General features: G+C 33.5%; 1 protein-coding gene across 2 annotated transcripts in view; it reads right to left on the bottom strand.

Moving 5' to 3' along the window:
- LOC114337743 (uncharacterized) overlaps positions 1–14,543 on the bottom strand; it is a 70,030-nt gene extending 55,487 nt beyond the window's left edge. Inside the window, exon 1 of one of the 2 annotated variants that reach the window (XM_028288266.2) lies at positions 14,207–14,543. The gene's annotated coding sequence lies outside the window, so the exon portion shown is untranslated. The other variant, XM_028288267.2, reaches the window with a different exon arrangement.
- Positions 14,544–14,764: the final 221 nt, after the last annotated feature.

Genomic DNA, 14,764 nt, shown 5'->3' with positions numbered 1-14,764 from the left:
GTGTTATTTTGCAAATATATAATAAATTGAAAAAGTGGAGGACATTTTGTAAGTAAAACTTGAAAACATTTTTTTTATTTTATTGTATTAAAATATTTATTTGTAAGCATTTGCAAAATGATACAATCTAAAAAAAGAAAAGTTGATTTGGAATGCAGAAATTTTAATGAAGCATGGACAGAAAAATACCTTTTTACGAACATTGGTAAGAAAGCAATTTGTTTAGTTTGCCATTAAACCATTGCTGTTTTCAAGGAATATAATTTAAAGAGGCATTTTACATCAAAACATCCAAAATATGCATCGTTTTCTTTAGAAGAACTTAAAAATGCTGCAGACAACTTAGCAAAAAACTTAAATAAACAACAAAATATTTTTAGCAAACAAAGTAACATCGAGAAATCGGAGCCGGACATTAGGGCGCGGCCACATAGGCGCGACCGTTTAGGCGCGGCCGTTTAGGCGCAGGGACATTTAGGCGCAGGGACATTTAGGCGCAGGGACATTTAGGCGCAAGGACATTTAGGCGCAAGGACATTTAGGCGCAGATACATTAGGAAAATTATTGAATAATAAAGTAGAATTAGTTCATTTCAAGCACAAGTTTATTATTATTCTATACAATAAAGGTCACAATCATATTCAACACAAACTACTCGTATAGGTATGTACATAGCAAGAGTAATCCGCACTTAGTAAAACCTAATTAATAATTAATAACAATCTATTGTAGCAATAATAATATTTAAAATAATGATAATAACAGTACTATTATGCGTTCATCTCGTAATTATGAGAGATGCCCCTAAGAAATTCAATAATGTTTCTATTTTCGTAGTCTCGTACAAGATTCTTTATTCTTACGTCGGCAAGAGTATATTTGGATCTTTTCGTTGGAGGTTCATTACCAGCAACCAGTTGCTCAAAAAACATGTCCCTACCTCGCTGTACTGTTTTTAAGCCATCAATCAATTTCCAAATACTAGGATGATTCATACTTAATTCTATTTGTAGTCGCCTATGTGCCGCCTCGGCATGATTATTTGTTCTGTCTGTGTCAGACAAAACACGATTGTGAACGGACCATAATTCTGGGCCAAAAATGGCAGGCCGCCTTCCATTCCCGCGGCGATTTGGACGTCCAACATAGGTATCTTCAAACCACTGCAGCAACGGTTCTAATTCTGGAGGCAATGAATGGGATAATTCCTCAATGGCGTTATCCAAATCATGTACTGGAATAAACGCTAACGACGTTATCATACGCGCGTGCAGAGCAAAATCAGCATCATTATTATAACGACCCATCAAACCACATTCGCCCAAATGTTTTCTTAAGTTTTTCGTAAGGTGGAACAAACAACCCAGCATCTGAGCATTTGGAAATGCATCTCGAAAGGCATTTATGGCTGCCAATTCAAAATCGCAAGAAATTTTATTTGGATTTAAATTTGGCCCTATGTTTTTGAGCAACTCTATCATTCTTCTATAAGTGATACCTTGTTTGTTTGGCAATAATGCATATGCTACAGGATGAACTCCACCAAATCTTTTGGCCATTATTACATATATTTGTGAAAAAAAGGCGGTGCCGTTGAAAATGTGCCATCCACAAACCAATGCTGCGATGGTACCAATATCTGTAACAAAATAAACACTAATTGGTGTGGTACTTGACAAACTCGTGCCATATAATTAGCTCACGCATATACGAAGTATATATAGTGAGGTTTACGAGATAAGTCCACTTTTATCATTTTTAGCGCACTTACTCGTGTAATTTTTAAGTTTTTTTGAAATATCCTCTTAATTATTAAATATTTTAAAATAACTTAAGTAGAAAAAATCTGATGTGGTCCAACACATGAGCTCACGCATATTGAAAAAAAGGACAAAAGTGTACCTATCTCGTAAAAAATGTTAAACAAACAAAAGTTACTTCTCTTTATAACCTACATTTTTTATACTAAAGTTTTTTAAAAATATTTAATAATTACCAAGATATTTCAAAAAAACGTAGAAATTTGACCATTCCAAAGCACACTTTACTCCTGTCATTTTTTCATTTTTTTTAAATATAAAGGTAATTTTTTAATTTTTAATTTACCTCCCGACAAAAGACAAAAGGATAGTCCCATTAAGAGACAAAACCTTAACAGTTTTTCAAAATATCTCACCTCATCGATATTCTTTGCTCGGCCAAATATTAAAATTCTGTCTGCGTCTGGACCGCTATCGGCTAGCAAAAAATTTTCTGCCGCTCCATTTTTTGAATAGGTTCTATATTCTTCGGGAATAATCAAGTTTTCTATCCGTAGAGGAACTGGAGGTGCGGCATTTATTAGATTCCTCTTTCTTCGTATCATTTTCTTCAACGATGTACTTTTAGGTAAAGCTGCTTGGGCGGCTTGCGACAAGTTAACTTCATTTAGACAAGTATTAATAATTTGAGATGTTTGTTCCATTGTTTCTTCAGCACGTATTCTCATTTTTGTACGCACAACATCAGCCTCAACCTTAGCCGCATTACTATCATGTGAATGTTGATGAATTTCCTTCACAATCACATTTTCCAATGTATGAATACGTTTTTTACAACCGTTGTTTTTTTGCTCACATCGCCAAAATTGTTTTGTTTCACATGCACTAAGTCTATCAAAAATATAACAATACCCATTGCTATGAAATTTCTTGTTTCCTTTCTGCGAAACTACTTCCATTTTTCACAAAACACCACAATAATCACAAAAAATATCACAAACAGCTATACTGTCAGAAAGCTAGCACACTAGTAACTAAATGAGAGCATGTTTACCTGTATTTATTATAGTATTTATATACCTGTAATAATCCTACGGCGGCCAATCACGATGCTAATTACCTGTAAGTACCATTGTAATCTACTGATGGGGGTTGTAAATATTTAAACTGTATATTGCCTTCTAAGAAAAAAAAATATACAATGTTTATTGTGGGATTGTTTCTTTTAGAGGACAAAAGAAACTAAGTGGTTTTTTTTTTCGGGGAAATATTATACTTGTATAATCCCTCTGGCCATAAAATGTCCCAAAAGTTTACACCTTTTCGGGCAGAGCCGGATTATATACAAATTTTGTTTACCTGCATACCTTATATTATTATATTTTAAGTAGGTATATTCATTCTACAAGTTCCACTTCTGAATACCCCTCTTAACTTAATGTATCTGCGCCCAAGTGTCCCTGCGCCTAAATGTCCCTGCGCCTAAATGTCCTTGCGCCTAAATGTCCCTGCGCCTAAATGTCCCTGCGCCTAAACGGCCGCGCCTAAACGGCCGCGCCTATGTGGCCGCGCCTTAATGTCCTGGACCGTCGAGAAATCTACCACACAAGCAAGTTATGTTATTGCACACAAAATTGCTAAGTTATGTAAACCTTTTTCTGAAGCAGAATTTGTTAAACAGTGCATGGTAGAAGTGTCGGAGATATGTTGTCCTGAAAAAAAACATATTTTTGAAAATTTAAGCCTGTCAAGGAGAACAATAGTACGACGGATCGAAAATATTTCAGGAAATTTACTCGACCAGCTAAAAACAATAATTGCTGATTTTACATATTGTTCTCTGGCGTTGGATCAGTCCTGCGATATTACTGACACAAGTCAATTATTAATATTTATTCGGGGCATTAACAAAAAATGTGAAATTCGCGAGGAACTTCTTAGTGTGCATCCAATGAAAGATACAACTACCGGTGAAGACTTCTTTAACGCTGTTGAAGAGTGTTTAGTTAAAGTAAATTTACCTTGGAACAAAATAGTAAGCATCACTACGGATGGCTGTCCTAGTTTAACAGGGAAAAATGTGGGCTTACTAAAACGAATCAGCGACAAAGTAAAACAGTTGCAGCCAGAACAAGACATATTATTTTTACACTGCATTATTCATCAAAAAGTGTTATGTAGAAAAGTTTTAAAATTGAATCACGTCGTTACTGTTGTGACAAAAGTTGTAAATTTTATCCGGGAACGTGCCTTAAATCATCGACAGTTTGTTGAATTTTTGAAAGAAATTGAAAGTGACTTTTACGAAATTCCTTACTACACTGAGGTGAGATGGCTTAGCATCGGTAAAGTTTTGGACAGATTTCAATATTTGCTTGATGAAATAGTATCCTTCTTGTCGATAAAAGAAAAACTACATGATTTTCCTGAATTGCAAAATGAGGCATGGCTAAACGATTTGTCGTTTTCTGTAGATATTGTAAAATATTTAAATGAACTTAATGTAAATTTACAAGGGAAAAACCAGTTCGCTTTCAATATGCACTCAAATGTCAAAGCATTTATGATAAAACTAAACTTATTTGCTGAGAACTTTAATAAAAAAATATTAAACCACTTCCCATCATTACAAACACGACGAGAATTATTGAAAAATTCTGAATTTCTTAAATATAGTTCAGTAACACAAGACCTGCATACTGAATTCCAAAGAAGATTTCAAGATTTCAAAGCTATTGAAAAACCTTTGTCATTAATTAGTCAACCTTTCAATTTCGATGTGCAAGAAGCTCCTGTTGAAATTCAGCTAGAATTAATTGACTTACAGGCAAATAATTTATTAAAAGAAAATGTTCAATCAAACGAATTGAGTGCTTTCTACGGTGCTTTGAATACAGAACATTTTAAACATTTTTTAAACTATGTTCAAAAATACCTAGTTTTATTTGGTTCGACATATATTTGTGAAAGAACTTTTTCGTTGATGGTTTCCACGAAAAATAAATATCGATCACAAATTACTGACGAAAATCTACACTCGGTATTAAGGATTGCTACAGGTGATTTGGATCCCAATTTTGAAGAAATAATATCACATGAACATTCGCGATTTCACGTTTCGCATTAATTATTATAGAAGTTATACTTATAATGAGTATTCTATTAATTTTAACGTTTAATGTTTGTCTTTTTTTTATAATTTTATTTAATATTAGGTATATTTACAAAATATGTATCAATATAAATTAATTTGTATCGCTAAAATATAAATAAATAAGAAAATAAAATCTTTCAATAACTGATTTATTTAATTACCATTAATTTATTATTATTCTTCTAACGCCGACTCCACTAATGATGGTTGGCTAAAACACCATTGCAAATTCGTCTCTATTTTCTGCTTTTCTTAAAAGCGTGTTTAACCCGGTCCAGTCTCAAATGTTTTCAGTCAGAATATTTGTCGTCTACCAGGACCCCTTTTTCCTTCGAACAACTCGTACATATCATTTCTGAGCATGTGCCGTAAATATGCTGTCTGTCTCCTTTTAATGGAGGTCAAAAGTTCTCTGTCTCTTTCCATTTCGTGCAACATCATTTTGTTCGTATATGATCGGTCCACGGTATTTTCTAAATTCTCCCAAAAAGCCACATCTCAAAAGCTTCCGGCTTTCTCATTAAGTCAGCATTAACAATCCAAGCTTCGGCACCATAAAAAAGAATAGAGTGGATATACAACATTTTATCAACTAATATCAGATTTGCAGATTGAGTCTTTGGTGACTCAGAAATGTCCTCATCTTCAAAAAGTCTACCCTCAATTGCTCTATTCTTGATCGAATTTATGATTTCGAATTTAAATCTTCCGTAATCCAGACTCCTAAGTATTTCATTTTGTCCACTTGCTCAATATCTTCATTTTTTATCTGGTTCTTTTTCTGGATCTTCTTATGATTTAATATAATGACCATTTTTTTTTTTCAATTACGTGACATATTTTACTGGGCACAAGTTTTTCGCATGTATTCCCAAGTAGGACAATTTATTATTACCATTTTCTAATTATTAACAGTCAAATTTCTTTGTCCAAATGCTTTAAAATAATATTTATAGTATTTATTTCTTGGGCAGGGAATAAACTACACCAAAAAAATTCGCGTGGGCACAGCGTACATATCCGGTATAGTCCTCCGGCCCGAGAGACATTTTGAAACATTCATTTTGGCCCGCGCTTAAAAGTAATTGCCCACCCCTGATCTAAGCGGTTTTTTAAAATTTATGGGTTTTGCAATATTTTACCGTCAGCGAACGGACTAATAGTAGAGGATCCGATATAAGGCCGATCTGCATCGATCTATTTAATGGATAACGTGTGCGTGAAGTAACAATGTATTTTAAACGGGATTTACTTTTTCGCACTGTTTTTGACACACTTTCATATAATCAAATATCCTTAACTTTCGCGTTGTCATGGTGATGACATAATGAGCAATAAATTACAAAAAAAAATTTGACAGTTTTGTGGTTTGAAAGAAATTAGAATGTTTAAATAAGTTCTAAAAATTGTAGAATAGGGATGAATTCCAGTGATGAAGAGTTACAGTTTTTTTATTTGTTTATCGTAGATAAAATATTGTATGAAACTGTGCGTGAAGTACTTTTTGCGAACTTAAGCGATGTATAGCACTCGCTCCGTTGTCGCTTGTGCTCTAAACATCACGTGCATTCGTAAAAAGCATACTTCACGAACTGTTTCATAAATAACTATTTTCATATATTAAAAAAAATGTTTCGACCCGGGTAGATATTATTCCAGATTTTCAGATTTCAGCACAGTGTTAGATGGTTGGGGCATATATGGAGAGCAGGTAGCGTAACAACTATAAACTCAATTTTACAATGGAAACCCGGAGTTAGAAGGAGACGCGGAGGAACTAGAATAAATGGTTACAGGAAGTAAAGGAAAATTTATATAGGGCAGGAATTAGAGACTAGCAGAAAAAGACAGAGGATAGAAAGAACTGGAGAAGCACAGTCAATAGTATCGAGTAGCAGACTGGGACTAATCTGCTCTAAAAAGATGGACCTAGATAGCTTTTTAGCAGCTCAACCCCACCTGGTGTATTTAGCCATTTAATTTTCTTATTACACATTATTATTGGTACATCAAAAATTAAAAGGACGGTGCCTGTAATAAAATCTAAAATTCAAAATTTAATCAAGAAAAATAATAAATATTAAAATTTCCTATAAGTTCAAATTTATTTATTAAAATTTTTGATATAATTTTCATAAATAAATTACTTACTAATAACACTTTTTTAATTAATTCCAAAAAATCCATTTTGCAGCAATAATAAAATATTAGTATTTGTAAAATAAATATCAAGCATATCATAAATAATACAGGTTTACAAAAAAAAACTAAATTTCGGACTATTTGACGAAACCATGTTACAGGAGGTTTTTGGGGTGGCTGATCACGAATCCGGGGTCCGCTCACCTCTTTCACGCCAGGTAAAGGTCATTTCAAGGTCAAATCAAGATAAATCGACAGTCGCTCTGAGAAAGTATATTAGGGCGTTTTTGGTGTCGCTGATGACGAATCATTAGTCCGCTGACCTCTATCACGTCTAGTTCAAGGTCAAATCAACATAAATCGACACAATCGCTCTGAAAATATAGGTGTTTTGGAGTCACTGATCATGAAAACTGCGGTCCGTTGAGCTCTACCACGTAAGGTAATGGTCATTTCAAGGCCAAATCAGGACAAGTCCACAAAACTGATTTGACCTTGAAATGACCTTTACCTGTCGCGGTTGAGCTCAACGGACCCCAGTTTTGTGATCAGCGACCCCAAAAACCCCCTAATATACTTTTTCAGAGCGATCGTGTCCATTTATCTTGATTTGACCTCGAAATGACCTTGAACTAGACGTGATAGAGGTCAGCGGACACAAATTCGTCATCAGCGACCACAAAAACCCCCTAATATACTTTTTCAGAGCGACTGTCGGTTTATCTTGATTTGACCTTGAGATTACCATTACCTGACGTGATAGAGGTCAGCGGACCCCGGATTCGTGACCAGCGACCCCAAAAACCCCCTAGTCATATGGTTTCGTCAAATATTCCGAAATGTATTTTTTTTTAAACCTGTTTAATCAAAAGAATATCAATCTTTTAATTTAAATAGACAACTTTAAAACATAGAACTGCATTCACAACTGTATTCACAGTAAAAGTTTCAAAAGATCACACATTACGCTTAAAGTAAGAGGTAAATCAGCAGACGAGTCGTTGTGACTTCCAAAATATGACAACACCGCTGGAAGTGACAACGCACCTTGAACTACCCTATATATGGAAGCCATAACGTATGCTGTACGCTTCGGTATATACGTATATATATACAAAATTTATTTTGGTAAATCCTTTCCCCTCAATAGGTAGACCCATTTTATAAGCCCCCCTTTTACCAAATACACAATTTTTAAAAAATAATTCCTAGTAGAAAAGGTGGAAGTCGGACAGCCTCTTCTGTATACCGGAAGTCACAACTTAACGTGCATCAATATATATATATATATATATATATATATATATATATATATATATATATATATATATATATATATATATATATATATATGAAATAAACGAAAAGATTTCTCTGGTATACAAAAGAAATCTTTTCCGCAGCGGACGTGAAAATGTAAATTCAAAGTCTTGATAAAAGACGATGAAACGGCAAAAGATACCTCTTTGTATCACAGATTTGCCTACAAACAGTGGCGACGCGTGACTTTTTCTAAAGTGTTACCAAAACCAGATGTTAAAAAATCTTATTTAAAAAAATATTTTGAACCTCCCAAATATAAGTTTTTGTTTTCAATCCTGTGGGATCAAATTAAACAAATCACTATTCCCAAATTATATATTATGTAAGTAATTATGTATATGTAACAGGTATAACAATAAATAATAAACAAACTAAACATATTATTCTACCATAAAATTAACATAAAAAAATGAACAAGTAGGAAAAAGAACAGATTTTGAAAACTATTGTTTATATTTTAATTCTTCCATTTTTCATATCATTTTTTTCTTTAAAATAATATATAAAAAAATATACAAGTAGAATGACTTTTCAAGTAGTTGATCAATTACGCAATACGTAGCAACACTCTTCCATGTTTAAATGCACGCACACTGTAATCTCTGTAATAGGTACTAAACCAACGTTACCAATCTTCAAAATGGTTACAGTACTGATATGCACAGCGTGCCCGCGCGCCGTCTCTAGATGCGTCGCTCCTTCAAAATTTTCAGAGCTAGTCCCGAGCGATAGCGAGGTTTCTCCTGCGTACCGTTACCAGTGCCAGTATTGGTAACAGCATATGATAACGTGCCATGTATTCACATATCTCGCCAATATTTTCGTGCGTCTAGTTGGCTATTTACTGAATTAGGTACTATTAACAAGTATTTCTGTTGATAAAAAATATAAATGGAATTATTTCCTAGTAGTCATAAAATATTTATTTGCAAGATTTGTAACTGTTACCATTGGTAACAGTGGTTACATGGACGCTTCGCCACTGCCTACAAAGCCACGTTATTCGCTACACATTCGTCAATAACGGAGAAACCGTGATATGAAAGAGACGACGATTGCATTTCATTACACTCCGACCACCACCGATGTCCTACACGACGTGTTTCGCAGTAATATCAACCGCTCGTCAGGAACATCTAGGTGGATGGTCGAGGCGTAACGATGAAGCGTAAGTTATACAATTTGTTTATTCCTGAGAGCGATTATTTAACTGTACTTGCTCAAACAGTGTCTAGGGAGGTATTTGTCAGATCGCAGAGGCTTCAATTTTAAAGTATATTAAAAAAATTCAACATTTTTCAAAATTGTTATTTAAAAAATCGTTTGAAAAGGGGCTCATAAGCTTATAACAATTATATCGAAATCAAACTAGCTTGCGAGAGAAAGGTAGGTCTGATCTCTTAGGCCACCACACCAGAAGTGTCTCTTTTCGATTCAAAATATTACCAAATCCCCTATGCCATTACCAGTGACACTTAAATTTAAAAAATGTTACAATAGTACCTATATATTTTTCTATGCCACCTGCCTCAATATGTAACATTCAAATTTACAACATATTTTTTCCTAATTAATAGTTGCATAGAATTATTGTTAAAAGCAAATTAAAAAAAAAGTCAAACAATAAACATTAGAATGTTTGCTGCGGTTAATAAAATCATCAAACAAATAAATTATTCGGTGAATAATTAGTAAGTAAAGCAAGTTGTCGGAAAAACACATTGTGTATTGACATTTCAAATAGCAAGAGCATTATAAAAGTAAACCAAATATCATTAAGTCTATTAAGTCAAAATAAAAAAGATTTGCATTGTAATCCGTCTGAAGTAAAATTTAATGCAAAATTAAGACGACCTCAAAAACTCTCAAGTAACACAAGTAAATTCATTTCTGTCGATATTTTCCGAATTTCAAATTTTTCATTTTCTATATGGAGTTTACTTTGGAGATGCTTATTCCTTCTGCACAAAATGCAATTTTCATTTTACCACCATGAATTTTATTCACAAAATTTCCTGACATTTTCCCTTTCCCCCATCGAAAAAGTTTAATAGCGATTCATCTTACTGCGGAAAATTGGTAGGATTGATGCTTTTTTTTAGTGCTGCATTTCCTCGCCTATAAAAAAATAGAAAACCTCCAAAGAAACATGAGTTTCAACCTACTCAAAAAAACTTAAATAGTATACCTCCGGAACAGTGCAAAGAGTGGAAGAGATAAATCACTTATGACAACGAGTTGGACAGAGGTCCCAGTATAGGAAAATCAGAAGTCAGAAAAGTAATGCAGCAAGCCAAAAATAATAAATCACCAGGGCCAGATCCCAGATCAAATCTCTGCTGAGCTTATAACTTATGGACGAAGAAAACATTACCTACTTTCTACTTAGCCACTTTCTTTAACAAAATTTACAACGAAGGAAAATAATATTATGCTTGGTTTGAGTCACTGATTTATAACATTAGCAAAGAAAAGCAGCCACAAAAATGTAGCGATTTTAGACTAATCAGTTTGATTGGCCACATACTTAAGATACTTTTACGAATTCTTCAAAACCGAGTATTCCTTCTGTGCGAAAATAGAATAGGTAATGAGCAATTTGGATTTAAAATTATGGTCTAGGAACTATATAAATAGAGAGGCACTATTTTGTATGCGCGTTCTCTACCAAAAAAGTTGTGAGTTCCGAATGAATGTTTATGTTTATTTCATCGACTCCGAGAAGGCATTTGACTGAGTAGTCCACGATACAGTTTTCGATTACCTTAGGGCTACTTGACCACTACGATATAAAACTGATAAAATACTTATAGTCCAAGTAATGAAGCTTAAAATAGGACAAAACCTCGCAATTGTTACAGAATGGATCGATTTTCTTAAAAATTTGAGAATAAGTAGTGGATACTCCAAGGATCAAAATCTATATCATGCCGAAAGGCGCTTTTACCATGGGGTGGTTTCCACCCCATCTCGGGGGTGAAAATTTTTTATTATACTTTAATCGCAAAAGTTGGTAAAAACGTTCATTCTAAGCAAAAAACGTTCTATATATTTTTTTGATAAAATTGATAGTTTTCGATTTATTCGCTATCGAAAGTGTTAGTTTTATATCGAAAAAATCAATGTTTTTAATAAGTTGTCTGCTAATAACTCCAAAAATTTTCGTCTTATCAAAACAACTTTTCTTAACAAAAATGTACCTTTTGAAAAAATAAACAAAACCGTTTTTTTTAATTTCCTTTTGGATCAATAGTAATCGAGCTATACTTTATTTATGTTGGCACTTCTTCGTCAAATGCTAAATATTGTAGTTTCAAAGTCAAAAGACAGGAAAACTATGCATTTTTCGATGATAACTTGTTCAAACTAATTTAAAATATTTAAAAATGTCTATCACCAGAAATAAAAAAGTCTCTATCTCAAAAATTAAGTAACTTATAATGAAAAGAATGTCAGTCCCCATTTTTTTTTTCAGCGAAAAAGTGATCGCAAGCAACTCCCTAATCACCACTCCAATTAAAATTAGTAAGAACCCTTATTTTGTCTTTTTTACTTATGTATTATTAATAGATTCTAGAAGTTTGACCGGCTCAGAATGATTAGTTTAGAAAAAAATGGAGTTAAAAGCGAATAACGATTTTTTGTAGTTTAGAAAAAATGGCCTCTTCCTCAAAATAGCAAAGATAGTTTTGCACCGAAAAAATGTTTAAATATGAAATTGTAGCTTATTTAATTCCCAAAAACCTGGTTTGCAGAAAATTTTTCTAAGGCAAAAATTGAGTGAGCTATTGACAATTAAAACTTGTAATAACATGCAAAAACCACCTTTACAAACCCTTTCAAAGTCACCTCTTTTTGCGACTGAGGATTTTAAAAAGATTTAATATTAATAGGCTTATAGATCTTGTAAAAACTTAAAAAATTCATTTTTAACAAACTTTCTAAGATAAAAAATAAAAAATTACGGTTAAAAAATATATATATTTTTTTTTGAAAAAAAAAGGAGAAATCCAGTTGGAAGCATAATAAAGTAAGTTGACGGTGTTTTTGGTCATTGGTCTTATTAATTCTTATTCAATTAGGTATTATTAATAGATTCTAGAAGTTTCACTGGCTTAGAATGATTAGTTTTTAAAAAATTGGAGTTAAAAGCAAATAACGAATTTTTGTAGTTTCCCAATAACTTGGATTGAAAGCAATTTTTCTACGGCAAAAATTGAGTGAATTGTAATATCGAAAAACATTGATTTTTCTATACAAAACTAACACTTTCGATAACGAATAAATCTAAAACTATTAATTTTATCAAAAAAATGTATAGAACATTTTTTGCTTAGAATGAATGTTTTTATCAACTTTTGCGGTCAAAATATAAAAAAAATTCACCCCCGAGATGGGGTGGCAACCACCCCCATGGTAAAAGCGCCTTTCGGAATCATATAGATTTTGATCCTTGGACTATCCTCTACTTATTCTTAAAACTTCAAGCAAATCGATCCATTCTGTAAAAATTGCGAGGTGAAAAGCTTCGGTTCCTGGCCTATATACTACAGTCACGTAGCCTCTATCCAAATTGGAGATAATCGTACCTACCTAAAAACTACCCATCAAACCCTCAAGCATATATAAACAAACGTTCATATGGCATTCATTGATCTTAACAAAGCATATGATGAGTTCCTCGAGAGATTATGTGGTGGGAACCCCATAAGAAAGGAGTCCTGAGTGAATATGTGAAGATTGTGAGAGACATGTATGACAGAATAACAACTAGTGTTAGGATAGGTGTGCGAGAGACTAACAAATTTAATGTGAAAGTAGTATTGCACCAAGAATCAGTGCAGTCCTTATTTTTTATTCTTACTAATTTGGATTAGCGAAAGATGACAGTGACGACAGAGATGACAGCGAAACATTCCCTGGTGTTGAATGTATGCTGATGATGTAATGTTGGTAGGAAATAGTAAAAGCGACTTACCACAAAAACTGGAACAGTGCAGACAAGACAAAGACAAGCTTTTTCCCCAAAGCTGGGGAAACAGGTTTAAAACTTGGTAGGACAAAAGTATTTTGGAAGTATTTGGGATATTCATTTGATGGAGTTACTGTAAATAAAATGATATCTTTGGATGGTAAAATGATTGTGAAAAGTAGTACGTAGCTAGGAACAGTATTACAGAGTAAAGGGGAAATAGATGGAGATGCATCCAGTAGAAGTAGGGTTAGATGGATGAAATGGAAGGAAACGAGTGGTATGTGGTGTGACAGAAAAATTATATTGAAGCTGAAGGGACTCTTCTATAAACGAGTCGTAAGACCAACCATGTACAGAACGGAATGTTGGACAGCTGATAAGAAAGAGGAACAACGAATGCCTGTGGTGGAAATGAGAATGCTTAGATGGATGAGTGGAGTGACAAAAAAAATAAAAATTGAGAATGGGTATATTTGTGAAAGTCTGTAGGGGCGGCACCAATTGATGCCAAAATGAGAGAGTATAAGTTACGATGGTTTCCTTAGTGGAAGAAGTAGGGGAGGAAGATCAAAGAATACCTGGGAAGACACGCTTAGGCAAGACATGTCGGTAAAGGGGATTGATATTGGTATGACCGAAGATACGAACTTATGGAGGAATGTAATTAGGGAAGCCGACCCTGCATGGGGATAAAGGCAAGAGAATAATGATCAAGAAATGTTCATATAAATGAAAAGTAATTTTTGTCAGGAGGTCTTACCCAATTTAGGATTTTTCTATGGCTCAATACACTAGTGGAACACTTAGTTAATATTAATAAAATCGTTATTATGGCAGAAATATCTACTTACTTTTTAAACTTGTTGACGATTTTGATCACTACCATGATACGCTATTTATAATCTTCCAACACTTGATTGATTAGATCGCTCTCAAACACGTTTACAAATTTGAATGAATTCCACAATCTCAATGCAGCCTAATCTCCGTGAAGTGCGTAAACAAAACATGAGACACAACTACATACTATTGGTAAGATGGAAATAAAAATAATTGTGTTTGACACAAGTAACTGCCTACTGTATTTTCAATATTGACGATTGCACGTATCTGAATAAACACACACTGAGTTAACACATTGGGGGAGAGATAAGTAATAATGTATTAGGTGATAAGATATGTATATATATTGAATCGATCGGATGTTATCGCCTTAACTATATAATGATACTAATCTGAGGCAAAATATTTTCTCTACTACTGATTTTATGGTACGGGATCAAATTAATGGTTTTATTGGCTTGCTTTTATTTATGAACGTATGCCAAATAGTTGTATATCCTAAACTGTTAAAGTTAGACGTTTATAATTAGATGGAACATTTGTTTAAAATTTACTATACACACACT

Source organism: Diabrotica virgifera, chromosome 2 (genome assembly GCF_917563875.1).
Source record: "Diabrotica virgifera virgifera chromosome 2, PGI_DIABVI_V3a".
Taxonomy (NCBI): domain Eukaryota; kingdom Metazoa; phylum Arthropoda; class Insecta; order Coleoptera; family Chrysomelidae; genus Diabrotica; species Diabrotica virgifera.
The sequence above is the reverse complement of the archived record's forward strand: the minus strand, read 5'-3'. Positions and strand labels throughout refer to the sequence as shown.